The following is an 18,520-nucleotide window of genomic DNA, read 5'->3' as shown; positions in this document are numbered from 1 at the left end:
ATCACGCACTGGTTAATAATGAGAATTGTTTTCGTGAGATCAAACAACTATCACCCAAGAAGATCCTAAAGGCTTTACTTGGAACAAACACTAATTAAAACACAATCATAACAGTAGCATAATTGTGCTAACACTCAAGAACAAGGAGCAAAAAGCAAAAATAAATTTTATTCATTGGATTGCCTCCCAACAAGCGCTATCGTTTTACGCCCTTAGCTAGGCATAAAGCAAGGATCTAAGTTTTGTCATCTTTGTTTCGAGATCCATAACATGCTCTCATGATTGATTCATATGGTGGCCTAATTCTTGTTCTAGGGAAGTGTTCCATACCCTTAGTGGAAATTGGAACTTAATATTCCCTTCTTTCATATCAATCACGGCACCGATAGTGCGTAAAAATGGTCTACCAAGAATAATTGGAGAATATGGATTACAATCAATACCAAGAATAATTGGAGAAGATGGATTCCTATTGGCAAGAATAAGAACATCATTAATTCTTCCCATAGGCTTTTTAATAGTAGAATCCGCCAAGTGTAAATTCAAAGAACATTCTTCAATATCGCTAAGACCAAGCACATCACATAAAGATTTCGGAATTGTAGAAACACTAGCTCCCAAGTCACACAAAGCAAAACACTCATAATTTTTAATCTCGACTTTGATATTAGGTTCCCATTCATCATGCAATTTTCTAGGAATTGAAACTTCTAATTCCAACTTTTCTTCTAAAGCTTTCATCATAGCATCAGCAATATGTTTAGTAAAACCTTTATTTTGTTAATAAACATGGGGTGAATTTATCATGGATTTCAACAAAGAAATACAATCAATCAAAGAGCAACTATCATAATTAAAGTCTTTGTTATCCAAAAGAGTGGATACATCACTAGCTAAAGTTTTTACCTCTTCAAACCCACTTTTATCAATTTTCTCAACAAGATTTTCACCCTCCGAATTATCAGGACGCCTTCTAGCTAAAGTTGACTCTTCTCCAGTACCTTTTTCATCAATCTTAACTTTACTAAACAACGAATCAATAGAGGAAACACCAATCATTTTAAGATCTTGTGAAAGCAATCACTAGAAAACATTTTTTCTAAAAAATTTCTTTTATCTCTAAGCATAGCGGTTCTTTTCTTACTTTCATCTATAGAAACATAGAGGGCTTTAATTAATTCTTCTACCTTAGGCACAAAATTTTTCATCTTGAGATTTTCCACATCATGAGAAATTCTATCAACACTTCTAGACAAATCATCAATCTTATTAAACTTTTCTTCTATGGTGGTGTTGAAAACGTTTTGTGTGTTGACAAATTCTTTAATATTATTCTCAAGATAAGAGGTGTTCCTATTATTATTATAAGAGGGATTTCCAAAGGAATTACCATAATTATTAGAGGAATTACTAGGAAAAGGCCTAGGATTAAAATTACCTCTATAAGCATTATTGTTGAAATTGTTTCGTGAGATAAAATTCACATCTACGGCATCACTAGTTTGCTCAATCAAAGTAGACAAAGGCATATCATTGAAATCAATAGGAGCACTTTTACTAGCAACCAACTTCATAAGAGCATCAACTTTTTCACTCCAAGAAGAAATTTCTTCAACCGAATTAACTTTTTTACTAGTAGGAGCTCTTTTGGTATGCCATTGTGAATAATTTTCCATGATATTATCAAGCTTCACCCAAAGTAATTTCCATAAAAGTACCACCCGCGGTGGAATCTAAAAGATTACGAGAAACAAAATTCAACCCTGCATAAATTTTTTGTATGATCATCCAAAGATTTTACCCATGAGTTGGGCAATTCCTTAGCATCCTTTTCATCCTTTCCCAAGATTGTTCAACATGCTCATGTTCAAGTTGCTTGAAATTCATGACCTGGATTATAAGGGAAATAATTTTTGCGGGCGGAAAATACTTAGTGATAAAAGCATCTTTGCATTTATTCCAAGAATCGATACTATTGCGTGACAAAGAAGAAAACCAATTTTTTGCAGAATCATGCAAAGAAAATGGAAATAATTTCATCTTCACAACATCATTGTCCACATCTTTTTTCTTTTGCATATCACATAATTCCACAAAGGTATTAAGATGGGACGCGACATCCTCATTAGGAGTACCGGAAAATTGATCTTTCATAACAAGATTCAGCAAAGCAGTATTAATATCACAAGACTCCGCACTAGTGGCAGGAGGAGCAAGCAGAGTGCCAATAAAATCATTGTTGTTGGTATTTTAGAAATAACACAACTTGGTGTTCTCTTGAGTCATGGTGACTACGCAACAAGATTGCACTCAAAAACAGATCCGGCAAGAAAACGGCGAACGAAAAAGAGAGCGAATAGAATGGCAAAATTTTGTGAAGTGGGGGAGATGAAAAAGAGAGACAAATGGCGCAAGGAAATGATATTTGTGATTAGGAACCTGGTAGATGTTGAAGATCCTCCCCGGCAACGATGCCAGAAATTCCTTTTGATGTGGCTTGAAGCTACGTCGGTATTTCCCCAAAGAGGAAGGGATGATGAAACACAACGGCGGTAGGTATTTCCCTCAGTGATGAAACCAAGGTTATTGAGCCAGTAGGAGAACCAAGCAACACTACATAAACAACACCTGCACACAAATAACAAATACTCGCAACCCGACGTGTAAAAGGGGTTGTCAATCCCTTTTGGGTAGCGGCGCCAGAAATTGGCAAACGGATGTGATAAAAATATGATAGATTGGATCGCGGGAACGCGAGACAATAAATAAGAATAAATGGAAGAAAGGTTATTTTTGTACTTTTGGTTTAATAGATCTGAAAATAAAAGCAAATGCAAATAGATCGCAAAGGCAAATAATATGAGAAAGAGACCCGGGGGCCATAGGTTTCACTAGTGCCTTCTCTCGAGAAAAATAGCAAACGGTGGGTCTAACGCCCCATATGTAATTTGCCATATTTGTATTCCAACTCTTGCCATTGCCGGCACTAAGTTATGATGTTCCTCGTTGTTGGGTTTTGTCTTTGTATTGTTTTTGTCCTTGTCATGCATCTCATATCATGTCATCATGTGCATCGCATTTGCATATGTGTTCGTCTCATGCATCCGAGCATTTTCCCCGTTGTCTGTTTTGCATTCTGGCACTCCTATGTCCTCCGGTGTCCTCTTTTACCTATTTTCGTGTGCGGGTGTTAAACATATCGGATTGGACCGAGACTTGCCAAGCGGCCTTGGTATACTACCGGTAGACCGTCTGTCAAGTTTCGTGCCATTTGGACTTTGTTTGATACTCCAATGGTTAACCGAGGAACCGTAAAGGCCTCGTGTGTGTTGCAGCCCAACACCTCTCCAAAGTGGCCCAAAACCCACCTAAACCCACTCCATCCTCTCGGTCGTTCAATCACGATCGCGTGGCCGAAAACCACACCTCATTTGGACTCTCCTAGCTCCCTCTACCTATAAATATGTGTCTCCCCCCGGATTTTCGCGCAGTCCAAACCCTAGCCCGCTCCTCCGCGCCGCCGGACACGTCTGCCGCCGGCCAGACGCGTCCACCTCCGCCCGCGCCCAATCAGAGTCCGCCACGTGGCGCGCTTCCTTCTCTCTCCTCCGCACCCGCCGGGGCCCGAGGCCGGCCCGCCCCAGGCCAGATCCGGGCCGAGCCCCGCGCCGCCGCCCGAGTCCCTCCGCCGCCGCCTGCCGCTAGTCCCTCCGCCACCAAGCACCTCCGCCGCCCCGCTCCCAGCTCACCGGCCGGAGCTCCCGCGCCCCCGCGAGGCGCCTTGCCTCGGGTCCGCGCCGAGGTGGCCGGAGTCGCCCCCCGCCACCGGATCTGAGCGGGGGACGACCGGATCCACCCTCCTCCGTCCTCCCCCTCGCCTTCCTCCCTTACCGGAGCAAGCCTCCCCCTTGCCGGAGTTGACCTCGGTTCGCGTGCCCACGAAGAACCCTAGATCTGGAGGGTAAAAATTTCACTGAGTCCCCACTTTGCAATATTTTTTTAGCATTGTTCATCATGTCATAACTTTGCATCTGTAGCTCCCTTTTGGGCGTGTAGTATATCAAATTGTTCGACTGGATGTGCTCTTCATTTCACTCCATTGCACCATGTTCATTTGAGTTCATCTTGATGCCCTAAAGCTGTTGCAAGAGTGCTATGTAATGTTAGTTCCTGATTCTTATCAGATTATGGACATTTGTCATTTTTGTCATGTTTAATGTGTGCCTCCTATGAACTTGAGCCCTACATGTGTTTTGGGATATGACATGCCATCTTTACAGGGGTGTATGCCATGTATTTTTGTGATTAATGTGGTGACTAGCACAAGCATGCAAAGTAGCTCTCGTGATGTTGCTGATTTCAGGGACTTAGAATTCTTCTAAGTCATTTCCCTAATGATATTTTTATGCCATGTATTCATGTTGCTATAGAGTGATCCATGCCTCTTTTGAGCATGTTTAGTAAGGATGATTTTTAGATATTGTTATGCTCTATCCGTCCATGTATTTGTTTGCAATTATGGAGTACCCTAGCATGACTCAATCTTGCTCTACTTTTGCTATAAAATGTTCCTGGCAGATTGTTTACATGTTAATCAATTTTGCCGAGGTTGTTGTAGTTGATCCATGCATGCTATGAGAGTGTTCTTGCCATGGTTAGCTTATTGATCATGTCTTCTTGCTGTGTGTATGCTTAGTTTGTCATGCAATGCTTTGTGGTGAGTGCATCGAGCTCGCAAACATGCCTACGTAACTCTGTTTTTGGCATGCCCAGTTTTCTGCCAAGTCTGAATCTGTTAACGTAACTTGCTATGTTCACATGGTTGCCATTGTATTTTCTGATCCCTTTTGGCTTATGGTCAGTAAGGGACTTTTGTTATATTCTTTGATTAGTTTCATGCCATGCCTTGCTTTGCCATGATATGTTCCTGTAGCATGTTGTTATCTTGCTCTAAACATTGCTTCCTGATGTTAAATTCTGACGTGTTATTTTTACTAAGTCTGTGAACCTGGTATCTTTTGCACTTTTGCCATGCTTGTTTGAGCCTGCTATTGTGTGAATTAGCCGTAGGTCACTGTTCATCTTTTGTTAAGCATCTTGAGTGGATCACTGCCATGTGCTTTGTTGCTATGTTAGAGTGCTGTAGCTTATTTTTCTTGATGCATTTAGATGGCATCGTGCTGTTAATCGCATCTTAGTGCCATTATTGTTTTGCTTGCCATTTGCAAACCGTGCATCCGATTCTGGTGATCTTTATATCGATTTCGACCGAAATCAACTCATCTTTCCAGCGGCACTCTTGGTTTGCCAATTTGAGGCCTGGTTCAATATTTTCCTTCCGGAGCATGCATATGCATTGCATATCACATCCCGCATATCATGCCCTGTTTTGCATCATGTTGCTTGCGCATTGCACCATGGTTGATTGTGGTTCCCTTTTCTTGTGTTCTTGCTTGGGTAGAGCCGGGAGACGAGTACGTGATCGAGGAACCCGTTGAGTACGCTTACGAGGATCAAGCCTACGTCAACTCGGAGAACTTTACAGGCAAGATGACCATACCGTCGAAATCACTTCTATCTTTGCTTGCTAGTTGCTCGCTCTTTTGCTATGCCTATGCCTCGATACCTACCACATGCTTTATCATGCCTCCCATATTTCCATGTCAAACCTCTAACCCACCTTGTCCTAGCAAACTGTTGTTTGTCTATGTTACTGCTTTGCTCAGTCCCTCTTATAGCGTTGCTAGTTGCGGGTGAAGATTGGAGTTTGTTCCTTGTTGGAACATGTTTATTGTTGGGATATCACTAGTATATCTTGTTTACTTCAATGCATCTATATACTTGGTAAAGGGTGGAAGGCTCGGCCTTATGCCTGGTGTTTTGTTCCACTCTTGCCGCCGTAGTTTCCGTCATACCAGTGTTATGTTCCTTGATTTTGCATTCCTTACGTGGTTGGGTTATAATGGGAACCCCTTGACAGTTCGCCTTGAATAAAACTCCTCCAGCAAGGCCCAACATTGGTTTTACCATTTTCCACCTAGCCTTTTTTCCCTTGGGTTCCGCAGACTCAAGGGTCATCTTTATTTTAAACCCCCGGGCCAGTGCTCCTCTGAGTGTTGGTCCAACCTGTCAGCTGCCGGTGGCCACCAGGGGCAACTCTGGGCTGGCCTATCGGAACCTTGGACAATCTGGTGTGCCCTGAGAACGAGATATGTGCAGCTCCTATCGGGATTTGTTGGCACATTCGGGTGGCTTTGCTGGTTTAGTTTTACCATTGTCGAGATGTCTTGTAACCGGGATTCCGAGTCTGATCGGGCCGTCCTGGGAGAAGGAATATCCTTTGTTGACCATGAGAGCTTGTGATGGGCTAAGTTGGGACACCCCTGCAGGGATTTGAACTTTCGAAATCCGTGCCCGCGGTTATGGGCATATGGGAATTTGTTAATGTCCGGTTGTAGAAAACCTAAAACTTAACTTAATTAAAATGGATCAACAGCGTGTGTAGCCGTGATGCTTTCTTTTCGGCAGAGTTCGGGAAGAGAACACGGTCTCGTGTTATGCTTGAACATAAGTAGTCTTGGATCACTTCTTGATGATAGATTCTCGAATGTGCTTTGCCTTCTCTTCTCGCTCTCATTTGCGTAAGGTAGCTGCCATATATGCTAGTGCTTGCTGCAGCTCCACCTCATACCTTTTACCTACCCATAAGCTTAAATAGTCTTGATCGCGAGGGTGTGAGATTGCTGAGTCCCCGTGACTCACAGATTACTCCAAAACCAGATGCAGGTGCCGATGATACCGTTCCAGGAGATGCGACTAAGCTCAAGTGGGAGTTCAATGAGTACTCAGGCGATACTACGTTTCTTTTCCAGACGATCAGTAGTGGAGCCCAGTTGGGGCGATCGGGGACATTATGCATTTGGGGTTGTATTTATTTTGGTTCCGTAGTCGGACCTTGATTGTATCTGGATGATTCTAATGTTATATTTATGTATTGTGTGAAGTGGCGAGTGTAAGCCAACTATGTACCTCTTTCTTATTCAGTACATGGGATGTGTAAAGATTACCCCTCTTGCGACATTTCCTACAATGTGGTTATGCCTCTAAGTCGTGCTCTGACACGTGGGAGATATAGCCGCGTCGTGGGTGTTGCAGTGGGTAAACAAATTACTGTTGGGAAATAATCACGATGATATCCAGGCAATGATCATTATATAGGCATCACGTCCAAGATTAGTAGACCGACTCATGCCTACATCTACTACTATTACTCCACACATCGACCGTTATCCAACATGCATCTAGTGTATTAAGTTCATGGAGAAACGGAGTAATGCAATAAGAATGATGACATGATGTAGATAAGATATATTTATGTAGAAATAGACCCCCATCATTTTATCCTTAGTAGAAATGATACATACGTGTCGGTTCCCCTTCTGTCACTGGGATCAAGCACCGTAAGATCGAACCCACTACAAAGCACCTCTTCCCATTGCAAGATAAATAGATCAAGTTGGCCAAACAAAACCCAAATATCGGAGAAGAAATACGAGGCTATAAGCAATCATGTATATAAGAGATCAAAGAAACTCAAATAACTTTCATGGATAAAAAGATAGATCTGATCATAAACTCAAAGTTCATCCGATCCCAACAAACACACCACAAAAAGAGTTACATCATATGGATCTCCAAGAGACCATTGTATTGATAATCAAACGAGAGAGAGGAAGCCATCTAGCTACTAACTACGGACCTGAAGGTCTACAAAGAACTGCTCACGCATCATCGGAGAGGCAGCAATGGAACTGGTGAACCCCTCCGTGATGGTGTCTAGATTGGATCGGGTGGTTCTGGACTCTATGGCGGCTGGAATTGATTTTCATGGACTCCCCTAGGGTTTCTGGAATATTGGGGTATTTATAGAGCAAAGAGTCGGTTTAGGGGGCACCCGAGGTGGGCACAACCCCCAAGGCGCGCCTGGGCCCCCTGGCGCGCCCTGGTGGGTTGTGCTCCCCTCGAAGCACCCCCAGGCGCTTCTCCGGCCCACTAGATGTCTTTTGGTCCCAAAAAATTCCACAAAAAGTTTCACTGCGTTTGGACTCCATTTGGTATTGATTTCCTGCGATGTAAAAGACATGCAGAAAACAGCAATTGGCACTTGGCACTATGTCAATAGGTTAGTACCAAAAAGTGATATAAAATGATTATAAAACATCCAAGAATGATAATATAACAACATGGAACAATCAAAAATTATAGATACGTTGGAGACGTATCACGCACACGTGAAGGATTCCCACTGTAGGGTGTTGCAATATGTTCATGATTCGCTTATAGTGGGTTGCTTGAGTGATAGAAGCATAAACCCGAGTAAGGGGTTTTTTGCTTATGGGATAAAGGGGACTTGATACTTTAATGCTATGGTTGGGTTTTACCTTAATGATATTTAGTAGTTGCGGATGCTTGCTAGTTTTCCAATCATAAGTGCATATGGTCCAAGAAGAGAAAGTATGTTAGCTTATGCCTCTCCCTCATATAAAATTGCAATGACAACCACCGATCTTGTTAACAATTGCCTAGGATAATTCCGCACACCGACCCATCATTATTTCACACTCGCTATTTATAATATATAGTAATATATTCTAAATTTATGTTAACAACACCTACTTTCATATTTTAGTTCTCCAATATCATGAAAAGTTATCCTCTTCATACCCACAACCTAGTTTTATTTCTCATTTCTAGATGGAAGCAAATGTTTGGTGTACGTAGAGTCGTATCAGTGGCAGATAGGACTTGAGAGAATATTGTTCTTACCTTTAGCTCCTTGTGGGTTCGATACACCATACTTATCACTTCCACCTTTGGAAATTTCTACGATGATTCCTTGCACTTGGGGATTATCAAGCTCTTTTTTGGCGCCGTTGCCGGGGAGCAATAGCGTGGGGTTGGTATTCTCGTGTATGCTTGTTTGCTTTTTTCACTAAGTGGATTTTGTTTTCCCTTTCGTATTTGTTTTATTTAGTTGTGGGTGAAACAAACAAAAATAAATAAAAGAATGAAAATACAAAAAAATTACTTGCCTCTTATGCCTAAAAACTTTTTCACAAAGAGAAGTCATTGGAAGGTTATGCATTGGAGAAGTGAGGGTCGACCTTGAACACTTGTGTTCATGCTCATGGAAACAAAATGTAGAATTTTTCATGTAAGTTTCTCAAAAATAATTATCCCCTTATTTATATCCATTGTATTATAAAAATTATGTGCCAAGTTTTGGTTTTAGGATATTTAAATTGCTTGTTTGGTGTGTGCAACAGAAAAAACAGAAACTTTTGTTGTAGTATTTGAATTTTCATTTTTTATTGGAGCATTATAAAATCATGAAATTTTTACACAGTACTGCTCCACAAATTTTTTAGATTGTCCTAATTTTTAGAACTTTTGAAGTTACAAAAGTACACGAAAGTTCCAGATTGCTACAGACTGTCCTGTTTTTTACAGATTCTATTTTCTATGTGTTGTTCGGTTATTTTGATGAATCTATGGGTTTTATCGGGGGGTATGAACCATGGTGAAGTTGTAATACAGTATATATAATGCTAATATGAAAATGGAATGAGTTTACAATAGTACCTAAAGGTAGTGATTTGCTTTATTATACTAACGGATCTCACGAAGGTTTTGTCAAGTTTTGTGTGGATGAAGTGTTTGAAGAACAAGGAGTTATCGATATGAGAAGAATAAGGAGAGGCAAGAGTTCAAGCTTGGGGATGCCCAAGGCACCCCAATTAAATATTTCGAGGATACTCAAGCATCTAAGCTTGGGGATGCCCCGGTTGGCATCCCATCTTTCTTCTTCAACAATTATCGGTATACCTCGATTTTTTTTGTTCACATGATATGCGTCTTTTGTGTTTATTTATCTTTTCTTTTCCTATATTCTCCATGCTAGTATAGGATAGCCCTTCATTGATTTGTAGAATGCCCTTTGTGCTTCACTTAAATCTTTTGACTATGGCTTTATAGAATGCTCTTTGTGCTTCACTTAAATCTTTTGAGTATGGCTTTATAGAATGCTTTGTGTGCTTCACTTATATATTTTGAGCTTGGATATTGGTAAATCTATATTATTTGTAGAATGCTCTATGAACTTCACTTATATATTTTAGAGTATGAATAAAATTACCATCATAATTGGGCTTGGAAGAGTATCATTAAAATAGCATTCCTAGCTAAAAAGGCATTATAGAAAAGCGCTTGTTGAGAGACAACCCAATATTTATCCTTACTGTTTTTGTGTGTTCACATGATTAAGCTACTGTAGTAATTTTGTTTTATAGCTTTTGTTTCAATAAAGTGACAAGTAAGACCTTTGGGATGGCTTACGGTGATAGTTGGTTTGATCTTGCTAGAAAACAAAAACTTTTGCACCCAGTAAAATAATTTTCATTTTTAACAAAAATGCGATAAAATACTGATTATTCTTGAAAAAGATTGCTATACAAATTTCCTAGGTTGTCCTAATATTTCATAATTTTTGGAGTAGCATAAGTATGGTTGTTGTTCAGATCATTACAGACTGTTCTGTTTCTGACAGATTCTGTTTTCAATGCATAGTTTGCTTCTTTTCTAGTTTCTATGGCTTATATTGCTCAATATAAATTGTATAAATGATATGGTACAGTAAGCATTGTGTGAGAACAATTATGTATCTTATCTTTACAGTACCAAAGTGAATGGTTTGCCCTTTATCATACTAACCAATCTCACGAAGTTCCGTTAAGTTTTGTGTGATTGAAGTTTTCAAGTTTTGGGTGAGATATCAATACAAGGAGAATAAGGAGTGGAAAGACCCTAAGCATGGGGATGCCCACGGCACCCCCAAGATAATATTCAAGGAAGACTCAAGCGCCTAAGCTTGGGGATGCCCCAGAAGGCATCCCCTCTTTCGTCTTCAAAACTATTGGTATACCTTACTCGGAGCTATATTTTTATTCGTCACGTGATATGTGTTTTGCTTGGAGCGTATTTTCATTTTACTTCATGTTTGAATAAAATCATTGGATCTGAAATCTTGAATGAGAGAGAGTCCTCCCATGGCTAGTTAATTATTTGACTACTCATTGTTCTTCACTTATATCTTTTCGGAGTAGTTTTTCATTTACTCACGTGCTTCACTTATATCCTAGGAGTAAATGGTTGAATGAATTGAATATTATAGATCTGAAATTATATATGCTTCATATGCTTATCACATGGTGAGTAATGACTTCACTTATAAGAAGTATAGGTGGTAAAATTTATTGAAACTTAGCAAACTCAACATTGGTCACTTGAACAATTCATGAAAGAATATTGAAGGAAGAGAGATTTCACATATAAATATACTATCTTGGACATCTTCTATGATTGCTAGACCCATTAATTATTTTCAAACTTGAGCAAATTAGTTGAAGTTGGACAAGGAAGACAACGTAATGAGTTATGTTTGGGTATATTTGCATAGAAGTTATATTGTTATGGATCCTCTAACATGTGATGCTTGCTTAGGATCTTTTGCTAGCCAAAATTTTGTACTAAGTAGAGATACTACTTGTGCATCCAAAACCCTTAAACCCCGTTTCATGCCATGAGTGTCCACCATATCTACCTATGGATTGAATAAGATCCTTCAGGTAAGTTGTCATCAGTGCAAAAAGCAATAAAAATTGCTCCTACATATGTATGATCTTTTATTGTAAGGGAAAATAAGAGTTGTATGAACTTGTGATGGCAAAGAAATAAAAGCGACAGACTGCATAATAAATGTTTCTATCACAAAGGGCAATACAATGTGACATTCCTTTGACTTAAGGGTTTGCACATCCTAAATTAAAAAGCGCATGACAACCTCTGCTTCCCTCTACGAAGGGCCTATCTTTTACTTTCATGTATTTACTTTTATTCAAGAGTCAATAATATTCCTTCTTATTTCAACCTCAATTATTCTTTAGTTGGCAAGCAACATGTGGTGGGGAAACATCCAAGCATATATGGCCACTCAAATATATTTGATCATGAATTATTATTGTTGACAATTATCTATAGGATAAATAAGTTGGGAGGCGAAACATTAAGCCCCTATCTTTCTCTATGTTCGACGGATGCTATTTGTTCTAAAAATATGCTTTGAGTGTTAGCAATCATGGAATAATATATGATAGTTGAGTATGTGGGATTTTCTAAATCAAAGCTCTTACATAGTCCCTTCCTGAAAATAAGATGAATTGCAATTGTTTGTGAAGGAAATATGCCCTAGAGGCAATAAAAAAGTTATTATTTGTTTCCTTATATCATGATAAATGTTTATTATTCATGCTATAATTGTATTAACCGGAAACTTAGTAGATGTGTGAATACATAGACAAACAGAGTGTCACTAGTATGCCTCTACTTGACTAGCTCATTGAATCAAACATGGTTAAGTTTCCTAGCCATAGACATGAGTTGTCATTTGATTAAAAGGATCACATCATTAGAAAATGATGTGATTGACTTGACACATTCCGTTAGCTTAGCATGATAATCGTTTAGTTTGTTGCTACTACTTTCTTCATGGCTTATACATGTTCCTCTGACTATGAGATTATGCAACTCCTGAATACCGGAGGAACACTTTGTGTGCTACCAAACATCACAACGTAACTGGGTGATTATAAAGGTGCTCTACAGGTGTCTCCGATGGTACTTGTTGAGTTGGCATAGATCGAGATTAGGATTTTTCACTCCGATTGTTGGAGAGGTATCTCTGGGCCCTCTTGGTAATGCACATCACTTTACAGCCTTGCAAGCAATGCAACTAATGAGTTAGTTGCGGGATGATGTATTACAGAATGAGTAAAGAGACTTGCCGGTAACGAGATTGAACTAGGTATTGAGATACCAACGATCGAATCTCGGGCAAGTAACATACCGATGACAAAGGGAACAACGTATGTTGTTATGCGGTTTGAACGATAAAGATCTTCGTAGAATATGTAGGAGCCAATATGAACATCCAGGTTCCGCTATTGGTTATTGACCGGAGACGTGTCTCGGTCATGTCTACATAGTTCTCGAACCCGTAGGGTCCGCACGCTTAACGTTCGGTGACGATCGGTATTATGAGTTTATGTGTTTTGATGTACCGAAGGTAGTTCTAAGTCCCGGATGAGATCGGGGACATGACAAGGAGTCTCGAAATGGTTGAGACATAAAGATCAATATATTGGACGACTATATTCAGACATCGGAAAAGTTCCGAGTGATTCGGGTATTTTTCGGAGTACCAGAGAGTTACGTGAATTCGCCGGGGAGTATATGGGCCTTATTGAGCTTTAGGGGAAAGAGAGAGGGGAGGCTGCGCCCCCCACCAAGGCTTAGTCCGAATTGGACTAGGGGGAGGGGCGGCGCCCCCTCCTTGCTTCTCTTATCCCTTTCCTTCTCTCCTACTCCTACTACATGGAGGGGGGGGAATCCTACTCCCGGTGGGAGTAGGACTCCCCTTGGGGCGCGCCTAGGAGGGCCAGCCTCTTCCCCTCCTCCACTCCTTTATATACGTGGCCAGGGGCACCCCATAGACACACAAGTTGATCATTGATCTCTTAGCCGTGTGCGGTGCCCACCTCCACCATAATCCACCTCGGTCGTCGTAGTGCTTAGGTGAAGCCCTACGCCGGTAGCTTCATCATCACCGTCATCATGTCGTCGTGCTGACGAAGCTCTCCCTCGACACTCTGCTGGATCGTGAGTTCATGGGATGTCACCGAGCCGAACGTGTGCAGATCGCAGAGGTGTCGTACTTTCTGTGCTAGGATCGGTCGATCGTGAAGACGTACGACTACATCAACCGCGTTGTCATAATGCTTCCGCTTACGATCTACAAGGGTACGTAGAAAACACTCTCCCTCTCGTTGCTATGCATCACCATGATCTTGCGTGTGCGTAGGAAATTTTTGAAATTACTACGTTCCCCAACAGTGGCATCCGAGCCCGGTTTATGCGTAGATGTTATATGCACGAGTAGAACACAAAGGAGTTGTGGGCGTGGGTATATACATATTGCTTGCCGTCACTAGTTGATTCTTGATTTAGCGGCATTGTTGGATGAAGCGGCCCAGACTGACCTTACGCGTACGCTTACACGAGACTGGTTCTACCGACGTGCTTCGCACACAGGTGGCTAGTGGGTGTCAGTTTCTCCAGCTTTAGTTGAATCGGATTCAATGAACAGGGTTCTTTCTGAAGATCAAAAAGCAATCACTATACCGCGTTGTGGTTTTTGATGCGTAGGTAAGAGCGGTTCCTGCTCAGCCCATAGCAGCCACGTAAAACTTGCAACAACAAAGTAGAGGACGTCTAACTTGTTTTTGCAGGGCATGTTGTGATGTGATATGGTCAAGACGTGATGAGATATAAATTGTTGTATGAGATGATCATGTTTTGTTGAAGTTATCGGCAACTGGCAAAAGCCTTATTGTTGGGGATATTATTATTGGACATAAACTGGCCAGGAATGGCCAGGTTAACTCTATGAGGATTAGAAGCCCAGGAAGACAAAGGGTGTTGGCGCTTTATGAAGACCCAAGGCCCAAAGGCGGGTTAAGGCCTGTAGACATAAACCGACATTATCATGTAACTGGTATTATAAGATAGGAGGAATAGAGACCGAGTTGGACACATTGATGATCTGGCCTCGGGACTCTGTAAACCGACGGGCGTCGACCTATGTATATAAAGGGACGACCCGGCGGCGGTTTAGGGACAACACACAACAACTCGAGAACTAGGCAAAGCGGATTCGCTCCCTGGTCATCGAAACCCTAGCAATTCCATCACAACTGGAGTAGGCTTTTACCTTCATCGTAAGGGGACGAACTAGTATAAAACTCTCGCATCCCTTGTCCGCTCTAACCCCTTTAAGCTAACCTGTAGCGATGGATCCACGACTAAGTCCTTTCACAAGGACATCTACCGTGACAATTCCACGACAGTTGGCGCCCACCGTGGGGCTATCGCATGATGGTTTCGAGTTCTTGAAGGGCAGCTTCGAAGGACTCAAGGGATACGCTATGGGCCGGATGACTAAAAGTCGTCGCGGTAAGCTCTACATCGACGACACAGGATGGGGTCCCGAGGCCGGTTCAATTGAATATGGGTACCGGGTCCCCTTTGGTGGAATTCACATTTTCATCGGCAAGATCGGCGAGCCGGGCCCTGAGCCGGACATCTGCACCGACATCATCGAGACGGCTCAGCGTGCAAGCTCTACCTAGGTTTAGCCCACCGTAAAGCATGTCTTCGTAGGTGTCATCCATGGAGCGGAATATGAGGATAGATCGGCATCTGGTGGCGAAACCATTGTCTTCTCTGATGACGAGTCTTCAACCGGAGAGACCGAGTCGATGTACCAGCTGCAGGATGGCCGGTTTAGCGGAGGTTCCGATGGCAACAGTATTCCAGACCCCCTCGATCTGCCAAGCCGGGTTGCGATCTTCATGGCGGTACACAACCAGCGCAACACTCTTCTACTGCCGCGGCATTGATCTCCGGTTCAGCAACAGCAACACCAGCGGGAGCAGGGGGCTCTGCGCCGCCTCTGGCTCAGGTTTTGTCCGATCTATTCGACGCTTTAGCGACGTTGCTGGCAGCGGAGGTGGGCGCGGCAAACTGGGATCAGCACAACACAGAGATCGCAAAGGTGAAGGATCAGATAACTCAGGCTAAAGCGGACCTGGCAGCAGAAGACACCAGGATGGCTACAGAGCGGGCCGGGTTGGAGGCTCAGGCGTACCGGCTGATGCTGGATCAGAGTGCATCGGATAACATCATGAGGAGAAGATACCGATCGCGCCTTCCGTCGGTCTTGGAGGCGAGGAATCTCTTTAACACACCCGGAGCGGGTACCAGCAACCAACCTGTGGTAAACCGGGCGGAGGCACCTGGGACCGGGGCACTGGTTCAGCCACGTGCGACAGATCCGCCTCCTCCGCCTCGTCAAAACTACCTCCCATCACGTCGCGTCTCAACACCTCCAGGTCAATACTCTAACCCATTGGGTAACATTGTGGCCGCCGCTTCACGATTGGCAGCTCTCCCAATCGAAGGCGAGTCACCGGTGGCAGTTGAGACACGACGGGCTAGAGAGCTCCTTCAAACGGCTTTAACCCAACAGCAGGCTTATTCCCATAGTCGCGAGAGGATTCATTCCACCCCCGTCCAAGTCGGAGCTACAGCATTCATATCGATGAACCGGCTGTGTCAAGCAGTGCGCGACACCATAGCCTGGCGGGTGGTTGTGCTAATGCACAAGATGTGGTGGATCATGGACGACCGCGTCGAGAGGTCGAGTTAGCAGCACAATACACATCTCGTCAGCCTACTCCGGTTCGTCCAACCACCTCAGTGGAGCCAGGTGTGGTCTTCAGTTCTTTGGGGGTACCATGCCTCACCCCAGCCTTGCGTAATGTGCGACTACCCAAGGATTTTAAGGGCCCTCGTAAGGTGCCCAATTATACTGCCGATTTTTGCACCTTGAGTCATGGGTTGAAAGTTATGAGATGGCGATGGAGATGCTGGATGTGGATGAAGCAGTATGTGCTAAGTATTTCACCATGATGTTGGAAGGAACAGCTCGTACTTGGTTAAAAAGTTTGCCAGCTAACTCCATTGGGTCCTGGGCCGAGTTGAAAAACCGGTTTATCCAGAATTTTAAGGACACGTGTAAGCAGCCTATGTCAATTATGGACCTAGCCGCCTGCGTTCAAGAGGATGGGGAGTCTACAACCCATTGGGTGAAGTGAGTCTCAGCTATTTTGCATTCTTCAGACCGCATCAATGCTGATACAACAGTCTTGACGTTGGAAGGCAATTGCAGGTTTATGCCATTGAAACTGAAGTTGGGAAGACTCAAACGTCACTGCAACGACATGTCAACGCTTATGGCCGCTTTGGTTAAGTATGCCGATTCAGATAGTACCAAGGACCCTGAGTCTGAGGAGGACAAATCCGGGAAGGGGAAAAAGAACGGCGATGCCAAGGGGCAGCAACATAACCCGGCAGGTCATGGGAACAATGGTAAGCCCAAGGCGGATAATAGCTTAGATCTTTCCTCCTAAGCATGATATCAATGAGTCTCTCAAAGCCATGAGAATTTCCATTCATGAGTGCAAGGAAAGAACCGCTAGGATGTGTGCTTCCAAAGATGCCTTTATTAAAGCGTCTTCTTCCAATTCCTATGAAAATCAAGATGAAGATCTAAAAGTTATTGATGTGTCCCCTATTAAATCTTTGTTTTGTAATATGAATCTTGATGAAACTGAATATGATCTTCCTTTACCTAGAAGGCGTTCTAAAAATTCGGAGTATTTAGATCTTAATGATGAAATTGATGAAAGTGAGATTCAAAGAAATAAAAATCTAGATGTTGCTAAACCCACTATATTGGATTTCAAGGAATTTAATTATGAAAATTGCTCTTTAATTGATTATATTTCCTTGTTGCAATCCGTGCTAAATTCTCCACATGCTTATAGTCAAAATAAAGCCTTCACCGAACATATTGTTGATGCCTTGATGCAATCTTATGAAGAAAAACTTGAGTTGAAAGTTTCTATCCCTAGAAAACTCCATGATGAGTGGGAACCAACTATTAAAATTAAAATTAAAGATCATGAGTTTTATGCTTTGTGTGATTTGGGTGCTAGTGTCTCTACTATTCCCAAGACTTTGTGTGATTTGCTAAATTTCCGTAATTTTGATGATTGCTCTCTAAACTTGCATCTTGCGGATTCCACTATTAAGAAACCTATGGTAAGAATTAATGATGTTCTTATTGTTGCAAATAGGAATTATGTGCCCGTATATTTCATTGTTCTTGATATAGATTGCAATCCTTCTTGCCCTATTATTCTTGGTAGACCTTTCCTTAGAACGGTTGGTGCGATTATTGATATGAAGGAAGGGAATATTAGATTTCAATTTCCATTAAAAAGGGAATGGAACACTTTCCAAGAAAGAAAATAAAATTACCATATGAAACTATCATGAGAGCCACTTATGGATTGCCTACCAAAGATGGCAATACCTAGATCTATCCTCGCTTTTATGCCTAGCTAGGGGCGTTAAACGATAGCGCTTGTTGGGAGGCAACCCAATTTTATTTTTATTCCTTGACTTTTTCTCCTGCTTAGTAATAAATAAATTATTTAGCCTATGTTTTGGTTGCGTTTTTTGTGTTTAATTAGTGTTTGTGTCAAGTAGAACCATTGGGAAGACTTGGGGAAAGTCTTGTTGAACTTGCTGTAAAAAACAGAAACTTTAGCGCTGACGAGAACTGCTGTAATTTTTATTTGAAGAGTGCTATTTAGTTAATTCTTTTTGAAGATGATTAATAGATAAATTACTCACGTCCAGCAATTTATTTTAGAATTTTTGGGGTTCCAGATCTTGCGCTAGCTACAGATTACTACAGGCTGTTCTGTTTTTGACAGAT

This window comes from Triticum urartu, chromosome 3A (genome assembly GCF_056163025.1).
Source record: "Triticum urartu cultivar PI428250 chromosome 3A, HENAU_Tu73, whole genome shotgun sequence".
Taxonomy (NCBI): domain Eukaryota; kingdom Viridiplantae; phylum Streptophyta; class Magnoliopsida; order Poales; family Poaceae; genus Triticum; species Triticum urartu.
Note: the sequence above shows the minus strand (reverse complement) of the source record.